The sequence below is a fragment of the Triturus cristatus genome, chromosome 4_1, assembly GCF_964204655.1.
Source record: "Triturus cristatus chromosome 4_1, aTriCri1.1, whole genome shotgun sequence".
NCBI classification, from domain to species: Eukaryota; Metazoa; Chordata; class Amphibia; order Caudata; family Salamandridae; genus Triturus; species Triturus cristatus.
Window position 1 is genome coordinate 1,147,872,900 of NC_140585.1, and position 14,440 is coordinate 1,147,887,339.

Here is a 14,440-nt window from a genome sequence, read left to right on the forward strand (position 1 = left end):
AAAGGACGCTCCATAAAAACAAAGATGTTTGTGGCTGTGAGAGGAAAAGACATAGTAGGTTGGCAGGACCTGGAGGAACGAATAGTTTCTTACCCGTCGGTGTAGTTTTGCAGCTTGAAGATCTTTCTGGATTCACTATGCTGTGCATTATTCCGCGATCTGGTGGTTGGGTCCGGATTCGTAGTCTTTTTGTTTTTTTTGTAGCCCAGGTGGGCGTCGACGTCCCACCATTTGGTGCACCTCTCGTGACGTCGTCGTGCTTCCTGCGGAAGTCCCACCTTTGGGGCGCCATCTTCGGGTTCTTTTTTCCTCTCTCTTTTTTTTTTTTTAACCCTCTTAATTTTCCTTTTCCAGTTTCCTTTAGTATTTCAATTATTCTGTTCTTCCTTGTCTTTCCACCTCTTTCTCCATCCTCATCTTCCTGGCGGAGGTGGGTGGGTTCGCTAGTGAATCCAGAAAGATCTTCAAGCTGCAAAACTCCACATAGAGGTAAGAAACTATTCGTTTTGCAGCGTGAATCTTTCTGGATTCACTGTGCTGTGCATAGACTTTGTAGCGGTTTGTTATCTTTGTGGCGGCTGGGTGGTAGATGAGTGTTGGCTGTTAAATATGTGTTGAAGCACCTTCTGTCCTACTTGTGCTTCCTTGTTCATCTGTATGTCCACGCAATAGTGCTTGGTGAACGTGTGCACTGAAGCCCATGTTGCCGCCAGGCATATGTCTTGAATGGGCGTATTTGCCAGAAAGGCAATAGTTGCTCCCTTCTTCCTTGTGGAGTGGGCTCGTGGCCCATCCGATAGCTCCTGCCCTGGCTGTTTGTGGCAGAATTGTATTGTCAGTGCGATCCATCGTGCAATGGTGGCTTTTGTCACAGGTCTACCCAGGAAACTAGTTGCAAAGGAGACAAAGAGCTGCTTGGTCTTCCTGTGCTCTTTGGTTCTCTCAATGTAGTGCATCACTGCCCTTCTAGCGTCTAGAGTGTGCAGTGCCCTTTCTGCGCTTGTTGTGGGGTTTTGAAAGAAACTCGGTATCTGAATTGTCTGGTTCATATGGAATGCCGACTCCACCTTAGGCATGAAGTGTGGGTCCGTTCTTAGAACCACCCTATCCTTGTGTATCTGGATGTAGGGCTCTTGCAGAGTCAGTGCTTGCAGCTCGCTCACTCTGCGCAGCGAGGTTATCGCTACCAGGAAGGCTGTTTTCATTGTCAGCATTTGCAGCGTGGCCTTGTGGATGGGCTCAAACGGAGCCTTCATAAGCTCGGTTAGGACCACGTTGAGGTTCCATGCCGGCGGCGGCATCCTCTTTGGTGGCGCAATTCTTTTCGCCCCCTCCAGGAACCTCTTTACTACCTGTGACGTAAAGAGACTTCCTCCTCTCTCCCCTCGTGTGTAGGCTACGATTGCCGCTAGGTGTACCCTTAGGGAGGATGAGCATAGATTACTTTTTAGTAGGTGTGTGAGATATCTAAGCGCCGTTGACTCGGTTGTCATTTTATTCAGTAGTTTATTTCTGCTGCACCATATTGTGAACCTTTTCCATTTCTCCCCATAGCATTTTCGTGTTGTAGGTCTCCTTGCCTCCCGCAGCACTCGCATAGTGCTTGGAGGTAGGTTCAGGTGCGCAAACTCTAAGTCTTCAGGAGCCATGCCGCCAGGCTGAGGCTCTCTTGCTCTGGATGCAGGACCTCTCCGTTCTGCATGGAGAGCAGGTCCTTTCTTCTTGTGAATTTGTGAGGAGTGCCTTGTGCCATTTCCACTATTTGAGAGAACCAGGCCTGCCTTGCCCACTGTGGTGCCACTAGGATCAGTGACCTGTTGCTGGTCCTGCACTTGTCGAGCACCCTGTGTAACAGCAGTATCGGTGGAAAAGCGTAGGCAAATGTCTTTGACCAACTTATCCATAGGGCATTCCCTTGCGATTGCTGTTCTGGTTGTCTGGATGCGAAGTTTTGGCATTTGTCGGTGTTCCCCCCCCCCTTTGGAATAGCCTCTAGGTTTCCTGTCCATTGAGCTCCCACTCGTGGGATGCCGATGTCTGTCTGCTGAGCCAGTCTGCCTCCACATTGTCCTTCCCTGGTAGGTGTATGGCCAGCAGGTCTATCTTGAGTGGGATGGCCCATCTCCAAATCTCCTGTGCCAGAGTGGAAAGGGGGAACGATTGTGTCCCTCCCTGCTTGTTGATATAGAACATGGTAGTAGTATTGTCAGTCTGTATCAACACTTTCTGGTTGTATAGCTGCTTCTGGAAGGCCTTCAGGGCTAGCAGGACAGTCTTCAATTCCAGGTAATTGATGTGTCTGACCGCATCTGCCAGAGTCCACAGACCCCTCACCCTGAGTTTGTTCATGTGTGCTCCCCATACTATTTGTGATGCATCCGTGGTGATGGTCACAGTTGGGTTTGGTGGTATCCAGGTCTTTCCTGTAGTTAAGTTCTCCCTGTTCCACCATGCTATCTCCTCCTGCACTGCGTGCGTAACAACCACTAGATCCTCCCAACTCCCGCTTGCTTGTGACCATTGCTGTTGCAGCCATTCTTGGAATGGCCTCATGTGAAGCCGTACATTGGGGACTAGGTGGATGCATGACGCCATCATCCCCATGAACTTGCTCACTGTTCTCACGGTCAGAACTCGCCCCTTCTGGTAGAGACGCGTCTCGTTCAGCAGGACTATTGTTCTTCTGTCGCTGGGCATGACCGTTCCGTGTATGGTGTTGGTCTTCGCCCCCAGGAAGATTTTCACCTGTTCTGGTTCCATCGATGACTTCCCCCAGTGTATCGAGAACCCCAGGTTTGTTAGTGTTCTTGTCACCCGTTCTGCGTGTCCTCGCACTTGTCGCGAGTGCTTGCTTTGATTAGCCAGTCGTCTAGGTAAGCATACACATGAATCCCTTCCCTTCGTAGGTACGCTGCTACTGCTGCAAGGCATTTTGTGAAAACCCTTGGGGCGGACTTTAGACCGAATGCCAGGGTTTATAAACTGATAATGATCCTGGTTGATGTTGAACCTTAACAGGTTTTTGTGTCGTCTGTTCATTGGGATGTGCAGGTAGGCGTCTTTGAGATCCACGGTGGACATGAAGTCTCCGCCTCGCATTTTGGGTAGCACTTCTTGTAGTGATGTCATCTTGAATTTTTGCGTCTTTATGAATTTGTTTAGGAATCTTAGGTCCAGGATGGGTCTTAGTAATTCGTCCACCTTTGGTACCAGGAAGTAGTTTGAGTACACTCCCTTGTTCCTTTCTCTGCATGGCACTGGCTCTATGGCCCTCTTTTTCAGTAGTTGAAGTGTCTCCTCCCTGGGTTGAGCGAGCTCTTGACCCGAGCGCTGTCTTCTCTTTGGTTTCTTGTTTGGAGGCCTTTTCTCTAACTCTATGCAGTATCCGTGCTGTATGACGTTGAGAACCCATTTGTCTGAGGTTATTTGTTGCCATTGTTGCAGGTAGAGGCCCAGTCTTCCGCCTACCGGTGTTGCATGTTCGTAGGCGCTTGTTTTGTGTAACCCCCTTGGTGTTCTTACATTGTGCTTCACCCTTTGGGGTATGCTGGGGGTGAGCGTCACTTAGATGAGGGTTGGTCTCCCCCTCTCCTCCTTTGGCCACGTCCGTTTCCCCTCCCGCGAAAGGACTGGCCTCGAGGCTGCTACTGCCAGTTCTGCTTCTGCTGTCCCTGCTGGCTGTGACTGTCACCCTGCTGCCCTTGCTGGAATGTCTGGTGCGACGTACCCTGCTGGATTCCTCCCCTTCCGTAGGGTCTCCGATTTGGGGTGCCTCTTCGCATCCCTCTGAATTGCAGGGCCCCCATGGATCTTGCTGTCTCATTTTCCTTTTTCAGTTGGGTGAGCTTCTCGTCCACAGTTTCCCGAACAGCGTTTCACCGTTGAAAGGGGTGTTCAGTATGTTATTCTGGACTTCCTGCTTGAATCCAGAAATTTTGAGCCAAGCCTGTCTCCTTTCAGTGATCCCTATGGCCATCAGTCTGCTCGAAGTTTCCGCCCCGTCCAATGCAGTCTTGATGCATGAGTTACAGATATTCTTCCCTTCCTCCACAAGATGGGAAGCCCTTTGACGGTACTCTTCTGGGAGATGCTTGACTAGTTCCCCCATCTCATCCCAATGCTGGTACTGGTGTCTGTTCAGTAGCGCATTTGAGTTTGCCATGCACCAGTGCATTGCGGCGTTTCTTTCTACCTTCCTTCCAGTGAGGTCCATCCTTCTGCTCTCCTTATCAGGAGGTGGGCCCGAGGTCGCCGGCACATTGGCTCTTTTCCTGGCCGTGGAAGCAATGATGGAGTCGGCAGTGACCGATCCCTTGATGTAAGGAGGATCCTGCGAGGAGTGCTTGTACTTCTTTTCCGTTCTGGGTGTGATGGACCGGCATGTTCCCGGGTCCTTAAACGCCTCCTTCCCTTGGTTCATCACGCTTTGGAGCATGGGGAGGAACTGGCTCCTCGTCTGGATGGGGAGCAGAGTTTCGAGTAGGAAGTCTGCTTTCGGCTTCTCCTCGTCCAATTTCACACCAAAGGCTGCTGCAGCACTCTTGACGACCATGTTGTAAGCCCCGATGTCGTCTGGCGGCGAAGGCCTCGAAGGATACGAGTCCACGGGCTCTTCGGGATTTTCGGCGTCGATGTCCTGCCATTCCAGCTCCTGAGTCGTCGACGGCGCCGAGCCGTAGAACGACTGCTGATCCTCTTCATCATCTACTCCCTCATAGTAGGGGCCTTCTTCCTCCTCTTCAGGACCTCTCGACTGCTCTTCGGCGTCGAAATCTCCCTGTTCCTCGATCTCAACGACATCCGTCGACGGGACCGTTGGGATTTTGAATTGTTTCATTCTTTCGTCGAACTCCTTCTTCCTCTGAAGGATGCTCTCCATCTCCGCCTCGAGCCTCCTCTTTTTCTTTTCCATGCTTGAGATGTGCTTGGCGTCGACCGCAGGTCTCTTCGACGGAGCTTGCGTCGACGCGGCCTTGTCTTTCGTCGCCGAACGTCCCACCTCGTGGGTCTGTTTCGACGAACTTGGTCTCTCGGCGGTCTTCGGCACCTGAGAGTCCATCTCGAAGGATCAGCTCGGCCTTCTGTCCTTTGAACCACTGGCGGACGTCGAAATTTTCGGCGCCGGTGTTTCCTTCGAGGACTTTGACTAATTTTTTCGAGAGTCACCTTCCGATTTTCGGGGCCCTTTCGGTGGTTTTGTACTCGACGTGTCTCTTACCTCGTCAGGCGTTTTCTTATCGGTCTCTGCGACTGTGAAGACATAAGGTCCCTCGACGATGTCTTAATCGTCGGTGGAGAGGCCCAGATCGTACAGTGACGGGGCCTTACCCTTGCCTTCCATGCTGAAGTTGGCTCTCCTCTGACGTTCTCTCACCCGGAGAGTCTTCGGCGCGAAAGCGGAACAGGCGTTGCAGTCCTTGCTCTCGTGGTCGAACGGCAGGCAAAGGTTGCAGACCGGATGTTGGTCCTTCTGCGCGTACTTGTGGTGGCAGTTAGGGCAGAACTTAAATGGTGTCTTGTCCATTGCGCTCAGAGCCTCTGAGTGCGCATTTTCCTATGGGCGTCGAAGAATTTCGAGGATCCCCTCCTTCGTCGTCCTGGCTGTAATACCTTTCTCTCTGTAGTCTTCTAAAAGTTCTCCTTCGATGAAACTCGCGTATTTTCCTTCTTCCTTCGTCTAAAACTCTGGTGCTTCTCGATGACGATCCAGACCCAACGGCGGAAAAAATAATCTGAAGATGGCGCCCCAAAGGTGGGACTTCCGCAGGAAGCACGACGACGTCACGAGAGGTGCACCAAATGGTGGGACGTCGACGCCCACCTGGGCTACAAAAAAAACCCAAAAAGAAACAAAACAAAGACTACGAATCCGGACCCAACCACCAGATCGTGGAATAATGCACAGCATAGTGAATCCAGAAAGATTCACGCTGCAAAACTTTGAATTATACTCTAAACAGGTTCAGATGAACCCATAGTTTTAGGTGAAATGCCCATACTGAGTGCAGAACAAGAAGAAGATGTATCTATTGAAAATGTATTGGATGCAAATCGTAAAGTATTTTCAAAAACTATTACTTGTGTAAAAGGTTTTGAATACCACATTAAACTGAAAGATAATGCCATTCTGGTAACACAAAGTAAGGCATGTACCACTTTCGGTTAGGAAGGAGCTAAAAGAACTATTGGGAACACAATGCAAAGATGATGTAACTGAATCAAATGATTCATCTGAACGGGTTTCTATGGTCGTTATTTCGAAATAAAATAACAAAAAATAGGGAAATTAGGCTTTGTGCAGATTTGAGATCTCTAAAGAAAAACCTCATGGTGCATTGTCATCCACTACCAAAAATACAAGAAATGTTAAATTTGGTTAGTGGATCACAATATTTTTCTATAATAGATTTAAAATCGGCATACCATCAGGTTAAATTATCGGACAGTTCGAAAGACTTAACTACTTTTGCCACACCTTTTGGAGTATATCGGTATGTCCGACTGCCTTTTGGTTTGGTGTCGGTTACCAGTGTATTTCAAAAATTGATGGATCATTTGTTTGATGGTTTAGCTGGTGCACAGGCTTTTGAAGATGACATCATGGTTCATGCTAAAACAGTAAGTGAACATAATATCATCTTGAACAAAGTTCTGGAAATATTGGAGAAAGAGGAATGACTAAACAAATAATGTAAATTTCTAAAGACTAGTGTGGAGTATTTTGGACACAAAGGTTGTTGATGACAAATAATATACAGTAGCCTTCATTGAGAGGTTTAAGTGAGGCAGAAAAAAACTACAGTACTATCGAAAGAGAAGTTTTAGCGAGTGTTTGGGCAGTGGAGAAATTGAGAATTTATCTATGGGGTAAAGATTTTGAAATTGTCACTGATCACAAGCCACTTTTGTATATGTCTTATGGATTGAAAGGTACGGCAACTGCTTCACCAAGGTTGATAAGACTAATGTCTAGATTGCAGGAATATAATTTTGTGTTTGCACTTTGTTTTCTTCCAAGAAGTCTTTCCAGTCATGAGGTAGGCGACTCCTCCTTTCGGTGATAGTGTCCATGGGCATCAACTCCATTGTTAGATTCTTTTCCCGCAGAGGGTGATAATAGAGTTAGTAAGAGTAGTAATAATATGATGTCTTTGAATGCATGTATCTAAGTAAGATGTTCGTGCAACAGGTATAGGTACCTGGGTAGGTGGGCGGGCGCATATGACTCTAAAGCTCTATATGCCAAGAACAGATGTATACTGGGTAAGTAGCATTTTCTTTTCGAGGCATATGAGCTGTAGATCATATGCTTTTGCATAGACTACATAGCAGTTATCTCCCAAGTGGTGGCTAACCTGTAGCTGTTGCAGTGGTCTGAAATAGTGTACGTAAAACTGCTTGGCTTACTCTAGCTTGCTGTGCTGTCAACATATCCACAGAAGTTGTTTTGTGAATGTGTGAGGTGCAGACCATGTTGCAGCTTTGCATACATCATCTATGGGTATATTTCCTAATAATGCCATAGAAGCCCCCAGTTTGTGTGGAGTGTGCTCTAGGGGGAACTGTTAATGTCAGTTTAGCCTTTGCATAGCATATTTGAATGCATTTGACTATCCACCTTGCAATACCTGATTTTGATATACGATTGCCTTTGTGTGGTGGAGCAAAAGCGACAAAAAGCTGATTTGTGTTACGGAAAGGTTTTGTCCATTCAATGTAAAAGAGCAATGCTCTTTTCACATCTAATGCGAGTGCACGTTCTGCCACTGAATCTGGTTGAGGAAAGAACACCGGTAACTCAAGAGATTGATTGATGTGAAAAGCAGAAATGACATTAGGAAGGAATTTAGGATTAGTCCGAAGGACCACTTTATTTTGGTGCATTTGTAAAAAAGGGTTCTTCTATAGTCAATGCCTGAAGTTCACCCAATCTTCTGAGTAATGAGATAGCAACTAGGAAAGCAACTTTCCATGTGAGAAATTGCAGTTCACATCTATGTAATGGTTCAAAGGGTGGACCCATTAGTCTGGTGAGAACAATGTTGAGATTCCACACTGGAGGAGGTGGACGTCTCGGGGGAATAACTCTTTTGAGTCCCTCCATAAATGCTTTAATGACAAGGACTCTAAAAAGAGATAGATGCTGTCTATTTTGGAGGTATGCAGCTATAGCAGCTAGATGTAAACGTATGGACGTGTATGCGAAATTGGCACGTTGTAGATGTAACAAATAGCATATAATGTTTTGGACAGAAGCATCAAGCGGGTTGATGTGGTTTTTATTACAGTAAATCACAAACCGCTTCCACTTTGCTTCATAACAGGCTCTTGTGGTAGGACGTCTAGCCTCTTTGATAATATTCATGCAGTCTGGTAGTAGATTAAGATAGCCAAACTCTAGGACTTCAGGTACCAGATCGCCAGATTGAGTTGACTGGGGTCTGGGTGTCTTATGTCTCCATGGCTCTGTGTGAGGAGATTGGGTGTAAGACGTAGTTTTTGATGAGGAACTACAGAATTCCAATAGGGTTGTGAACCATGGTTGACGTGCCCATGTGGGAGCAACTAGGATTAGTGTCAGGGACGCTTGTTTGAGTTTCCTAACCACTAATGGAATGAGTGGGCGACGCGGAAAAGCGTAAGCAATATTCCTGATCAGTTCATCCATAGTGCATTGCATTTGGACAATCGGTGTGGATACCTGGACGCGAAGTTTGGGCATTTTGCGTTTAGGTGAGTGGCGAACAGGTCTATGTCTTTTGAAGCCCCACATTTGAAAGAATGGGAAGATAACTTGAGGGTGTAGTTCCCATTTGTGGATATGATGTGTCTTTCAACTTAGACGATCTGCCATCTGATGGTCTACACCTGGGAGGTGTTCTGCTAGGAGATAGATTTGGTGATGAATGGCCCACCTCCATATATCCTGAGCTAGGTGGGACAGTTGGAGGGAGCGTGTCCACCCCCCCTGTTATTTAATGTAGTACATGGCTGTCATGTTGTCTGTACGAATCAGCACAGTCTTAAGGACTAGTTGAGCTTGAAAAGCTTTTAAAGCCAGAAAAATCGCTAACAGCTCTAGATGATTTATATGAAGCTGTTTTTATTGCAAGCTCCACATGCTTCGAAGTGTGTGGGTTTGGAGATGCGCTCCCCAACCTGTCAGTGATGCGTCTGCTGTCAGTACTATCTGTGGAACGGGGTCGCTGAAGAGCCGCCCTTTCAAAAGGTTTTGTGTGTTCCACCACTGCAGAGAGCGATGGGTGCGGCAGTCTACCAACACTAGATCTGATAATGGACCTCGAGCCTGGTTCCACTGATGTGCTAAGCATTCCTGCAGGGGGCACATCTGAAGTCTTGCATAGGGAACTATGAAAATGCAAGATGCCATTTTCCCCAGTAACTGCATGAACAGTCGAGCTGGTAAGGAGTGTTGAAGCTGGAAATGAGACATCAGGTTTTGAATATTCCTGATTCTGACTGGAGTTGCATATGCTAGAGCTTTGTGTGTGTCTATAGTAGCTCCTAGATAGTCTTGAGACATGGATGGTTGGAGATGGGATTTGGTCTGGTTTACTGTGAATCCTAGTTGGTGAGGCAGTTCTATAGTCTTGTGTGTGTGCATAGACGCTGTTGTGCGAGCTGGCCTTTATGAGCCAGTCGTCTAAGTATGGGAAAATGTGAACATGTTGTCTTCTCAGGTGGGCTGTGACTACCGCCAAACATTTTGTGAAAACCCTGGAAGCAGTTGTTACTCCAAAGGGAAGGACTTTGAATTGATAATGTCGGCCTGCTACCACAAACTTGAGGTATTTGCGGTGCGCAGTGTGTATTGGAATATGAAAGTAAGCGTCCTTTAAATCTAGAGTGGATAGAAATTCGCCTTGCTGAAGGAGAGGAAGCACTTGTTGGAGTGTTACCATACGAAAATGGTCCAACTGAATATATAGGTTTAGTTCTCTGAGGTCCAATATAGGCCTTGGAGAGCCATTCTTTTGGGGAATTAGGAAGTACACTCCTGATCCTTGGTATTGTAAAGGGACTGGTTCTATTGCACCCTTTTTCAACAAAGAAATAACCTCTTGCTTTAAAAGGGTGAGATGTTCTTGTAACATGAGGTGTGACCTTGGAGGAATAGTCGGTGGAGTGCTTCTAAGTTCCAGGCAATAACCAGATTGGATAATTTGTAGAACCGATTTGTCTGATGTAATCGTATTCCAAATGAGTAAAAAATTGGGAAAGATGTCCCCCGACAGGAGTGGAGTGATCGGGGGTCTGGGAAATAAGTCACTGCTTGTGGTCTGCAGGGGTGATGCGTGTTGAATCATCTCTGCCTCTTCCCTTGCCGTTGTTTCCTCTATATCCTCCTCTAAGGAGGAGGGGCGGCCCCTGTTTGAGAGTTAGCTCTCTTACGAGCATTGGAAACGACAAGAGAGTCTAAGGGTAACTGGCCTTTGATATACACAGGGTCATTAGGTGCAGTTTTATATTTTTTTTCTCTACAGGGTCTTTAAAGATATCCTCAGTGTGTTTGAGCATTGCCTTTAACATTGGCAATGTTTGTGTAGCCCTTTGGGATGAACTCGAGTGTCTCCAACAAAAAATCCTCCTCTAAACTTTCTTTATTAAGCTCCACTCCATGATATTGTGCGGCCCTATTAAGGAGCTCAATGTACCCAATGTTGTGATCTGGGGCCGAAGGCCTCGATGGATATAGGTCAGGGTCATTATCTGGTTGAGGGACATTATCATGATCCCAGAAATCAGGATCATATGGTGCATCTTGTGGTGCATATTCATCCATGCCCCCATCCTCATCCCCAGTGTCTTGTGGGTCAGGTGATGGTGGTGTAGGGGAATGTGTAGGTGTAATCAGTAAATATGGATTAGTGGATGAAGAAGGTGGTATATATGGTGGAGAAGGGTTAGTGTCCACATTTTTCTTCTTCAGAGGAATGTGGTAGTCCTCTGGTAGGCCTATTTTCCTTTTCTCTGGAAGTTTGGTATGAATACGGGTTAATAACGATCTCCTTCGGTTTCGGATCCGAAGGTGAATTATCGGTATGAAGCTCTTTAGTTGCAGTACTTTCTTTTGATGCCGGCTTTGGCGTCGACTGTTTCAGCTCCGAGGGTTTCGGCTCCAAAGGTTTCAGTTCCAAAGATTTAGGTTGCACGGAAATGGAAACTGTGGCACGGAAACCAGAAGGTGTTTTGTTTTCGACGCCGAAGTTTTCGTGTCGGCACCGGCATGGGGACGGGTTGAGCCCAAGCTGGAAGGCTGATGTTTATGTTTCAGCGACGAGCCCGAAGGCGGGGCGCTCAAAACCTTTTCCCGGTGCCCACCTTGGCCCAAAGGCAGAGGAGGGACCGGAGCCTTTTTATGAAGGAGATGGTAGGGGAAGGAAGTCTTTTTACTCACGATCCATTGTCCCGGTGTGAGGTCTTCAGCATCGGAGTCGGCTTCGGACACGGAGATGTGTTCTTCTTCCATTTCGGCTTCCTGCGCTTGGGTTTCTTTGTGTTCGGACTCATCTTCAAGGAGGTCCGACGCACAGACACTTTGTTGGTACATTTCGTGACGTCGAACCCGATGTTCACGGAGAGTTTATCGACCTGAACGACTGACACGCTTCGCAGTCTTTCTCGCCGTGTTCTGGGAATAGGCAAGTGTTGCACACCTCGTTCAAGTCGGTGCGCGGAAACTTAGCGCGACACCCTGGGCATAACTTGAACGGAGTCCGTTCCATCAGCTGCTACCAATCCCGGCGTGGGTAGGCCCAACGGCCTTCCACGAATGTTCCGATCGAAGGTTTTCAAGAGCAAACGATACGCGGAGAATGGGAACGCGATCGATAAACAATACCCTCGAGGGTAGTGGATTGCACGTCAAAGGGAGCGTGAAGAAACAGTGCCGAACCGGAGCTTAACAATTCACATCCAAACCGGATGACGGAAGAACACAATCTAACAATGGAGGCGATGTCCATGCGCACCATCACAGAAAGGAGGAGTCACCTACCTCGTGACTGGAAAGACTTCTTCAAAGAAAACAAAGTGCAAACATCCGGACCCAACACTAGATGGCGATCTACGCAAAAGCATATGATGTACAGCTCATATGCTTCGAACATTGTGTTACTGAAATTGTGGATGAGAACTTCGAGGTGAAACACAGGATTGAGAAAAACAGAAAAATGACAAAGAACATGATGACAAATTGCATGGAACAAAATCAAAATAATTGTCTGTAGGGGACTGGGTTTTGGTAAAAAAATAAAAACAAATGAAAGTCAAAAAGGGAATCAAAATGTTGTTCACCTAAACAAATTTTGAAGGTATCTGAGAGTGCTGTATTACTAAGGTGATACAGGATGGCGGAACAAGAATGCATTAGTGTTACTGAAACAAGGACAAGTAAATGTTTTCAAAAATGCAGAAGAAAATAGTTCATCACATGGTTTACAGGGTTTAGAGGTTAAAATTCAAGAAACACAAGAGCATAGTAATACTAATTGTTTTGAGAATGAAAATGCTGATTGTGAACTTGAATTACATGATAATGCACTACAAACTAATGTTCGTACAAGGAGAAAGGCCGTTGTACCAGTTACACTCAAAGATTATATTCTTTATTAATGCTCATTGTTATTTGTGTGTGTGTGTATATATATATATTCACTGAAAAAACCATAGGTTTCACACAAGTTATAGTTAGCTGTACATTTCACTCGTAAAAAACCAATGAAATTCCCCCGTTATAGTTAGTGCAGGCAACTATAACTCACGCGACCGCAATCCTCTGCTGATGCTAATACTGTATTTAGACACTTATTTGCCCAGGTCTTCTTCCATTAAATTTTAGCTATACATATATTACAAATATTTTTTTTTCATAAAGACACATATGTCATCAGCAGAGGATTGCGGTCGCGTGAGTTATAGTTGCCTGCACTAACTATAACGGGGGATTTTTTCAGTGAATTTGTACGTTTTTTTAAATGCTAAGTTACTTTACGCCATTCGTGGCGTGCGCGCCCAGTTAACGCAGTTCGTTCCGTGCGCGCACAGTGAGCACGCGGTGCGCTTCGCGCACCGCGCGCCCACTTTACACAGTTAGTGCCGTGCACGCACGGTGGTCACGCGGTGCGCGCAGCGCACCGCGTGCCCACGTTATGCGGGATGGGCCATGTACGCACGTTGCGCTTCGCGCACCGTGCGCACATGGGGGACATATTATGCGCATCGTTGTGAAATGTATTCTTTATTGATTTCAAAGAGTAAATATGCCATGCACAAATGCACGCATATTTACGCGTAAGCGCAGCGTAAGCGCACCGTAAGCTGGCTCAGATATATATATTGATTTAAAGGCAATTTTCTCAGAATCTACTGAACAGATTTACACCAAACCTACAAAAGGCACTTCCTTGACCTGTACACTACCTCTCTGCCAAATTTCAAGGAACTCTGTTCAGCCGTTCGGGCTGTAGCTGTGTCTAAAGGTCCTATGGAAAAATGCATGGGAAAAACGAGTTTTGGGACCCCCCTTTTATCTCAGCCCCCCCTTGACGAATCCCCCCCGAGACTTTCAGGGTAGGAGCGGAGCGCAGCGCCCCACCTATTTTGAAAATTTCGCGAGGATTCGTCGACCGGCGCCAAAGTTATTCAAAATAGAATGTTGCGGTTTTCCTATGGTAAGAGGGTCCTAACTATAACTACCTACTGGCGACCGCCAGTAGGGAATATATATATATATATATATATATATATATATATATATATATATATATATATATATATATATACACACATACACACACTTTTTTGTTTTAAGGGAGGGAGGTGTTGCATTAGCCTTTGATTTGTATTGGAATGTTATTAGGTCATAGTAAGTAAGATAGGTAGAATGTAGTTGGGGTATTAATTGGTGTGTTAGAATGTTGGTGATATTAAAAATCTGCACCAGAGGAGCTTTCGTCTATTTTTATGTACTTCCCTTATGGCCTTTATTAATATTTACGTTAAATAAATCGACTTCCTGAATTCCTCTGCATCACTCTACTTACTACAGTTTCACGCTGTGCAATTCAGCCTCTAGAATAGATTGTTATCTCTTTCTCCCTTCCATTTTGCAGAATAGGTTAATGCTCCATCTGAATTTTGGGACACGAAGTGAGCGTGGGTTCTGTCTCTACCATTAAAGTTACATGGCAGCTATAATAGGATACGTTGCACAGTGGAAAGTTCTGTTGCAAGCGGAGTCAAATTCAGATTTTAACAAAATGTGTTTTTTCTCTGAAAGGCTCCGGAACCGTTGTCACGAGAAACAAGCATTTGCAATGCAATAGGTCTCGCAATTACGCAAGTTTGAGCTATCGTCACTGTAAATGACAATGCCTTTTATTTAAGTTTTGGTTTTTAAAGCATAACTAAAACGCAT